This window comes from Crocodylus porosus, unplaced genomic scaffold (assembly GCF_001723895.1).
Source record: "Crocodylus porosus isolate Cpor-Errol unplaced genomic scaffold, CroPor_comp1, whole genome shotgun sequence".
Classification (NCBI taxonomy): domain Eukaryota; kingdom Metazoa; phylum Chordata; order Crocodylia; family Crocodylidae; genus Crocodylus; species Crocodylus porosus.
Genome location: NW_017728939.1, coordinates 418884 through 427526, shown reverse-complemented (window position 1 = coordinate 427526; position 8643 = coordinate 418884). Strand labels below are relative to the sequence as shown.

Sequence of the window (8643 nt, the reverse complement as noted above, 5' to 3'; positions counted from 1 at the left end):
CCCCAGCAGGCTGGCGGGGCGGGCAGCGACGTCGCCTCGGCCCCCTCCCCGGCCCCTCGGCTAAGCCCGCGCAGCCGGCTCTGCAGGACTCAGACGGCCACTCCCTGGAGCCGGGCTCCGCCTCACCGCGTCCCCCGAAGCAGGCTTGTTCCCCGCCACGAGCTGCCCCCATTGTCCTCCTGCCCTGGCCAGCAAAGACCTGGATAAGCCACAGAGCAAGCACCGCCACGGGAGCTGGACGCGCCCGTCCTCCGCAAGCCGCCCCGTGCCCCCAGAGGCGCGGCTGCGGGACCACGAGACCCTCTCCATCCCCTTTTGGGGAGCAACTGTTTTGGGGAGTCTGGCCTTGCGTCCTGGGAGCCTGGCAGCTCCCCCCGGCAAAAATAAGTGCAGTGTGGGCTAGGTACCGTAGGATCCCCTGCCCGGCAGGGAGGACGTTGTTCCCTGGCACACCCCATGGGTCTTGCCCCCGTTCCCTCCGTGGCAGAGACAAGCAAGGACCCTCTTCCCCTTGCAGCCAGGGGGCTGGCCTCCGGCGCGGCCTCCCGCTCCACCCGGGAACTTCCCCGCCGGCCGAGCAGCACGGCAGCCGTGCCCGGCTGTCTCCCCACCCAGCGCCTTGGACCAGGGTGAGAGGGAGAGCGTGAGCGCCGCATGGCTGTCCAGCCAGAGCCGCCGCGAAGAGGAGAGGGCATTGCGCTCGCCTCGCCTCGCCTCTCCTCTCCTGTGGCTGCAGGCAAGCAGAATTTACCGCAGGGGTGCTGAGCAGAGCGATGCAGTGCCCAGCTGCCGGCGCCGTGAGCACGGCCTAGCAGCGGCGATGCGCCACTGGCACCTGTGCCACCGCTCCACCCAGCCAGCCGCCGCGGAGACTCACCCTGCCCACTGCCGCGAAGGGTAGGGGGCACGGGCAGCTGGGAAGGAGCACCGACTCCCCAGCCCCTTCGCACACCCCTCTGCACAGACTGCATCCAGTCACCGCCCAGCGCCTGGGAGAGCCCCACGCATGGGGGCAGGGGTGGGTGCCAGCTGCACCCTTCTCCCATGGAAAGAGGCTCCGGGTTTAAACGGAGAAGGGGGGGAAAGTAAGTGACGGCTTGCATCGGAGACGCGACGCCCCCCAAGCGGACGGAGGGAAACCGCGTAGACCCCAAGGAGCTGTCCTGCTTTCCAGGCAAGGAGGAAGAAGGCAGCTCCCGCAGCCGGGGGCTTCCTAGCCCAGCCCCTGTCTTACAGCTCTGGAAATGCCAGATGCTCCGGGGCAACAAACCCACTGCTACCTTTGATCGGGGGTCTCGGGTCTCAGCCCCCCACCGACGGAGCCAGCAACTCACCGTGCTGGTGGGAAGAGCGAAAGGCCAGCTCTCCGGGAAAGGCTGGCAGGCGGCCGGAGTCTCCCTCCCAATCTTCTGCGGATCCTATTAGAGTGAGGAGCGTCTGGGAATATCAGCCTTCAGAGCCCTTCCCATGCGTGTGTGCGTGTGCGAGTGTGCGAGTGTGTGTGTGTCTCTGGTGAAGGCAGCCTCAGTGCAGCAGCTGCTGCTATCAGTATAAAATGCATCACAAAGACCACCATAGACCACTACTCCCCCCTAAAATGACTGTGACGTCTGACGTGCAAGGAAGCCAGGGCTGCTTAACCCTCTGCTTGCTGGGCTGCCCGCGGGTCGGAGGGCTGCAGCGGGTCGGCCCGGGGCTCTGGCCCTGAGGGCCGCGCGCCGTGTCGGGGAAGAGGCTGCTGTGGGTCGTGGGGTGAGCTCAGGTCTCGCTGCTTCTAAATTTGCCGCTGACTCAGCCCTGGAGGCTGCTGCATCCCGTGGGAGGGGGGCCTGTCGCCAGGCCCCGCATGCGGTCTGCTCCTAACGCGCGGGTTTCCAGCTGCGCCGACATCAAGGAGGCTGGGGCCTGCTCCCGGAGGCACCGCTGCCCGGTGGGGTGACACCGGGAAAGTTGCTTCCTGTCTCTGCCTTGGCTTCCCCGAAACCCGGCGGGTTTAGACAGACCGCAGGCTCCTCGGGGCAGGGGCTCCTCTCTCCAGCACTTGGGCAGGGGCTCAGAGCCTCCAGCCGCGAGCGGAGCCCAGGCAGGAGCCAGCCGGCACCCTCTGCTCCCCGCTGCTGCTCCACAGCTGGCAGGGGAGAGGCCGTGCAGCTGCTGCGGGGGATCATCTGCCCGCTGCCAGGCACAGAGCAACTGTCTGGGCTGGGGCGGCCGCCCTGGGAATATCGCCCTGACGACCTTGCGGCGATCCCAGCCTTCCCGGGAGCGCTGGGATCCTGTTTTGCTGCGTTATTCGCGGTCGAGTCATATGGCTGCTCTTGCTCCATAGGTTGTACCTCGGATGCCGGGTGGTGGACACAGCCCCAGCCCCCGCGCCGCAGTTCCCTTTGCTGGCTGAGCGCTCCCGCTGTCGCGCCACGTGTGGAAGGAGCAGGAGGAGAGGGGCCGGCACGCCTGCGGGAGGAGAGAAGGGCCCTGTGGCAAGGCCGGGAAGCAGGTGACGTGCCTGGGATGCGTGTCCGTGGTGCCAGGAGCCTGCGGGCAGGCGGCGGGCCAGGAGGACTTCCAGTTCGCCGGTATGGAGCGTGGCGCGGAGGCCTCCCAGCCCGCCTGGGCCTGGGCCTGGGCTCAGGAGGGCTGAGCGGGGGCGAGGGGTCTGTGCCTCCTCACTGGGCAATTCCTGTGGCCTGTTTGGGGTCCAGCTCCCCTGCGAGGGCTAGGAGGAAGCTCCCTTGCCTCGCCTCGCCTCCCCGGGAGGGCTCTGACACCCCACTAACCAGGGTCATCTCCTTCCTACCCACGTGCTGAGTACATGGCGGTCCCCGGCCCCGCTCCGTCCCCTGGCTCCAAGGGTGCAAGGACCCGCACTCCTCTCCACACTCCCGCCCTCCCATCCCTGCTCCAAACCCTTGCTCTTTCCACTCCCCTCTCCCTTTCCTCCCACGTGCCTCCGCCTCCCCCGTCAGGTCTGCTGGCCGTGGCTCCCTGCGGCTCCCATCGCAGCGTGGGAGCAAAGGAGACTGCCCGGGCGGGGGTCCGGGGCTCTTGGCTCCTAGGGGCTGCGCTGCAGGGCTTTCCCACCCTCAAGCCCGTGCTGCGATACAGCGCTGTTGCCGTAGACAGCTCCAGCGCTTTCCTTTGGGCTTTTCCAGGCTAGCATCTCCCTTTTACACGCAGAGCATCACTACAGTCCCAGGAGAGGCCAGGCCATCCGGCCCGCGGGTTGACGCCGCGACGGCAGGCCGAGGCTGGGGCGCGGGCCGGGGGCCGGGGCCTGCGCGGCTGGGTTCCCGGCGCTGGCCCGTGCCTCTGACCGGTGCCCCGGTGCCCTCCTTCAGGACCCCCCGGGGAGACCAGGTGGGGACCGGCCAAGTTGAGTCTGCTCCTGGGCCCCGTGCGGCTGCACCCTTGCGCTGGGTGCGGCTCGGGAAGGCGGCCCGCGTGGTTCTGATCGGCTTGGGTGAAGCCAGATGCCTTGTGCAGCCCGCCTCTGTGCGCAGCTCGGCCCCCCAGCCCAAAGGAAAGGAGGGCATAGGAGAGGGGGGCAGCTGACTTCCGCCGCGGCCGAGTGGGCCAGCGTATGTGAGGACAGGAGCTAGGAGGGGTCTCCCCGTGCCGGACGCAGGTGCCGCGGGTTGGCTGGGAGAGCCCAGGCGAGGGGAAGGGAGCGCTGGAAAGTCCCCCTGGTCCCGCAGGCTGTCCTGGTGCCCACCTCAGGCTCTCGGCCAGCCCTGGGGGGAGCGTGCCAGCGCCCCGGGCCCCCCCGAGCAGCGGGCAGGCCGCCTGCGACTGGCTGGCCCGGCTGCCGCTCACGGCTGTGCCACGAGCGGCTCCAGCCTCGCATTTCCATGGCGACGGCCAATCGCCGTGATATTTTCTCACTCTTGACAGTCCCCCATTCATCACGGCTCAAGCCACCGGGCCGGCTGGAGACACGAAACCAGTCGCTGCTCGTCATGACTAGGTTTAATCGCTTGGAGGGGAGGGAGGGGGCGTGGGAGAGGCCAAAAAAGAGGAGGCAAGCCGGCACGGCGGAGGTGGGCTGGGTCAGGAGCCCCCGGTGCCCCCGAGCCCAGGGAGAGGTGGCTTCGGGGTGGGTCGGAGCAGGGAGGTGACAAGTGTCGGGAGGGGGCGTCGGGGGCACGCAGGGACAGCACGCGGCGCTGGCGACGCGGGGCCCGGAGCGGTCCGTGGGCCCGTATCGGCCCGTGCAGACCCGGCGAGCTGCCGTCTGTGGGCTGCGTGTGGCTAGGCAGAGTGGAAGGAGGCGCGCGCGGCTTCGGAGGATCTGGTCTGAGAGAGCCTGGTCGCTGGAGACGCGCGGTGGCTTTGCACAACGCCCAGCCCGGGGCAGCCTGGATAGCTGCTGCATTAAGGAGGCGGGGGAGCAGTGAGGCCTCACGGATGAGAAGAGCAGGTGTGCCAGGAGGCAGAGCGGGAGCGAGACGTGGGAGCGTGTCCGGGCAGCGCTGCCAGCAAGAGCCGGAGGGGACGGAGAGGAGCTCTGCAGAGCAGGGAATGGGTGGGGATGGCGCTCAGACACTGGGCGTCTGTCTCCTTTTGAGATCGGGCCTCTGGTTTGGGCCCGTGAAAGTCTGCGGGGTTTGACTTGGCGAACGGGAGAAGCATTGAGCAGTCCCATCCCTGCCCTTTATCGGGATGCGCCGCGGATTCAGCTTGCCGTTTGTGCCTTGCGTAAAACGCCGGGGATGCGTGCCCCCCAAGCCTGCTTCCTCCGTGCTGGCGGACCGCTGATGCCCAGTCCGGGCTCTCGGCTGGGTGGGAAGGTTGAATCACGGGCAGTGGCTGAAGGCAGCAGACGGCGACACTGAGAGCTGGGAGGAGCTGGCCGCTAACCGACTCCAGTGACACTGCAGCGTCCACCGCGCGCAGCCCCCTTTGAAGTAAAGCACATTGCCCGGAAAGCAGAGAAGAGAGAGTGAAGGAAGGAAAAGGGGAGAAATCCCGGCTTACGGTGTAAAGACCTGCAGCACCTGTGGATGGATCTGTGGCTCCTCGAGACCCGTCGATGAGCGGTGGTGGCAGTCGTCCTTGAATCGAGGAGTTGCCACCGCCAGCAGCGAGCCGGCAACCCCCGAAAGAAGGGCGCTCCCCCTTCCTTCAAAGGTGCCGTCTCACCGAGCCTAGCCCCTGCCTTGGAGCAAACGTGGTGGCGCGTGAACCAAACCCGTGATCTTCCGAGGTCCCTTCCAGCCCAAATGTCTAATGTCTATGAAAACCTGTCCTGAAACCAGAAGGGCAGAGGCCCCATCTCCTGAGGCTTGCCCCAGAGCTTCATCATGCATTTTAATAGCCTGCATTACGAGGCGTGCATTGTCTCTGCCCTAGGACCTTCCCCATCTGCTCAGCAGCCCAGAGTCCAAGATACGGAGAACCTGGCCGGCTAAATGTTGCTGAGAGGACGGGGATGGGGGGCAGCCCGGAGGCTAGAAAGGTGGTAACGTGGCTATGGGTGAAGGGGGACCAGTGAGGCGACCCCGCGTGCGGCCGTGTTGCACGGCTCGTGTCTCCCCTGAAGCAGGCTGAGCTTTTGGGGCCGCCGAGGCTGCGAAGGAAGGGCTGGTAGAGGAGGTCGCTGCCCCAGTCCGTGGGAGCCAGGATTTCTGCAAACTACACACGTGCCGCATCCCGGAGCTGCAGGGGTTTCACATGTTGGGAGCACAGTGGGAGGCCTAAAAGGTGCTTTGGGTTTTGTGTGCTCGAGCTAGCTAGAGCGGTCACCGCCCTGTCTGGACATGGGGCAGGCAGGTAGCGTTATTAGCACTGAACGCACCAACCTTCCCGGGCTTTCGTAGCTCTGAAAAGGCCTCCCCAGCCCACGCAGGTGGTGGTGGGTCTGCTCATAGAGGGCGGCGTGGTCTGCTGTGGCGGTCCGGACCCAGGGCCTGTGCCTGGTTTTGCTGCCGTGGGTGAGTTGCTTCCCTCTGTTCGTCGTCTCCCTCTTGCCCTCTCTCTTGTCTGTTGAGATTATAAACTTGGGGGTGGAGAAAGAATTACCTTGCCCACAAATCCCCAGACCTTAATGAGCATCCTAATGACCTCGGCTCCTTATCTGCACTATGACCCAAGTGTCCCCCATCTCAGCTCCTGTACCACCGGCCGGCTCCTCGTCCCGCACCCGGCACAGCCCTGTTCTGCACAGAGGCCGGAGAGGAGCCAGGCTGCGGAAGTGCGCCCGTGCTTGATCCGCTGCGGTGACTGGGAGCAGATCCCCAGGGGCCGGCTCCTCTCCTGGTCTTGCCCTTGCTGTCTCTGGCTCCCGTGGCCTGTCTTTCCTGCGCTGTACCGTGCCGAATGCCATCTTGCATCATGCTTCTTCTATGCACCTGCTCCAGGGAACTGCCTGGGTCTACCACGCGCAGCGCGACCCTAGGATCTGCTGTGAGCGGCCGGGGAAGAGGCTCCAATCCTAAGGAGCGTCTCTTCCTTTCCTTATCATTCAAGACTGGGGACCCTCCAGGCAGGCACCTGGGCACCTGGGGAGGCTACAGAGCTGGCTAACTCCCCACCCCGGCCAGGTTCCCTGGTGCCATTTGTCACAAAGCTGAAGCCCCCCCTTTAGTGGAGGGGTCTGCTCGGGCTAGGAGGCAGGGGCCAGTGAAGCCCAGGCGGGCTGGAAGAGGAGGGAGTTGGCTTGCTGCTGCCGAAGCAGCTGATTGTGCACGGGGATGCTGCACGGTGACACAGAAAGCTGTCCACCGGGACCACCCCCACCGCCGTGGCTGCTGAGAACAGCTCGTCTCTCCCTCTCGCTCCCATATATGGTCATAACTGCACCGAAACGGTGCTGGGTAGAAACCGTGTTATGTGTGTGCAGCCTATCAGGAGCCCGCCTCGCAGGAAATCAGGTCAGATCCTGGCAGGCATTTGCCTGGCGCACCGCCCCACGCTGGAGCATCCGCGCCTGTCTCACCTGGGGCTCTCTCCCGGGGTCCCCGCCCCAGCCTGGCCTCGGCCAGGGACAGCCACGTGGGGCACGGAGCCAGGAGCCATGCGTGCAGGCGTTGGCCTGGACCTGGTGGGGGTACAGCGATGCCCATCGAAGGCAGCAGCAGGGCAGGGGGGGGGCACCCCAGGCCGAGGCACGGCCCACGCAGGGGAGAAAGCTATAGGGAAACCTCTCTGCAAATGGTGACCCCACCCCATAAACCAGCCGGCCTGGTGCATAAAACCCATTAAAGGACCAGGGCTTCACTGGCTAGTGTCTAAATCCCTGTGCGACCCCCACAAAGCCCCCAGCCCCAGACTCCCGGCCTGATGCTCGAGTTAGCCAGATCTGTGTGTGTGCTGTGCCTTGGCCCGGGGTCTGCTCCCCATCTGCGTGCCTCCTATCTTGTGGCTGTTGACTGCTGTCCCTTCTGTCCCCCCAGCATGTCTCGGTCCATTAACGGGATCACAGGGAAGGCGAGATTTCTCATGGTTTCATCAGCTGGGTATGTCTCCGTTCCCCTTCCCCGCTGCCGATTTTCTGCTCAGGAAAGAATTTTGCTCCTGACAGCTGCATCCCCTCAAATCTGCCAGTCAAAGAAAACCCTGGAGCCTGGGGAGGGGAGGGGGAGGGGGAAGAGGGGGAATGCGACAGGAGTTCAGGAAGCTCTGTGCCTTTGCCAAGCTGTGCGTCTGGTGCATGCTGGAGTGTATGGACGGAGGGGTGAGGGATGGCTCTTTAATTAGCACTCTGAGTGGGGCTAGAGCAAATTGTAGAGACTTGAGAAGGCACGCATGTGCACGTGCATGTGTGCGTGTGCCTGTGTGGAGGGGTGGGGTAGGCAGTGTATTTGGACATATGCATAGTTGCACTGGTATGGTGTGTGGGCAGTATATTTGGGCATTGGGTTGCATTGCGGGGGCGTATTGGTGTCTTGTGTGCACAGATATGCACTTGTGGTTTGTGTGTGTCTACATGTTGGGGGGGTGTTCATGCTGGTGCTACTTGTATTGCTGTCACATGTGCTTAATGCATGTGTGGCACGTGTCCATGCATGCTGGTGGGTGCATTGTGTGTGGGGGCATGCAGGGTTGCACCGATGCACGTGGGCATACTTGGCTCGCATACATGGCAGGGCTCATGCACTTCAATACGTGTGCAGGGTTTGTGTGAGTGCATGGGCACCGGCATCACATGTATGTGGGCTGTTTTGGCTTGGTGGGGCGGGGAACACGGGCTCAGAGGTGTACACATGGGGTTGTACATGCTGGGCTCTGTCCTTGCTGGGTGGGAGGGTGGCCCTGTGTACTGTTGCGAGGCGGCGGCAGTCCCCATGTGCTCTGGGGTGTGCCTACATCAAGGTGGCATCTGGGCATCCCTGCCAGATGGATGGGGGTCCCTTCCTGCAGGCGTTCCCCTCCCTCAACCTGGATTCCCTGTGGGGGGGTCTCACTGTGACAGAAAGGAGCCTTTGGCCCCCTCTTGGTCACAGACCTGCCTCAGACAGAAACCACAGAGGAGGAAGCACCCAGGAGGGTGGGCGAGGAAGGGACTGCAGAGGCTGAGAGGGGCTGGGCTTTAAGCAGGAGCAGGGCAGCGGGACGGCAGAGCGGCACTGAGGCAGCCAGCACGAGCAGCGATGCAGAAGTAATGCTAATTGGTGCGGGACACTGGAGACGACATGTCGCCGGGAC

The 8643-nt window shown here is 64.7% G+C and overlaps 1 protein-coding gene across 2 annotated transcripts in view; it reads right to left on the bottom strand.

The window, feature by feature from the left end:
* LOC109318365 (protein FAM49A-like) overlaps window positions 1–1597 on the bottom strand; it is a 31477-nt gene extending 29880 nt beyond the window's left edge. Inside the window, exon 1 of one of the 2 annotated variants that reach the window (XM_019547579.1) lies at window positions 1335–1597. The gene's annotated coding sequence lies outside the window, so the exon portion shown is untranslated. The remainder of the gene's footprint in view (window positions 1–1334) is intronic. The other variant, XM_019547576.1, reaches the window with a different exon arrangement.
* Between the last annotated feature and the right edge of the window lie 7046 nt (window positions 1598–8643).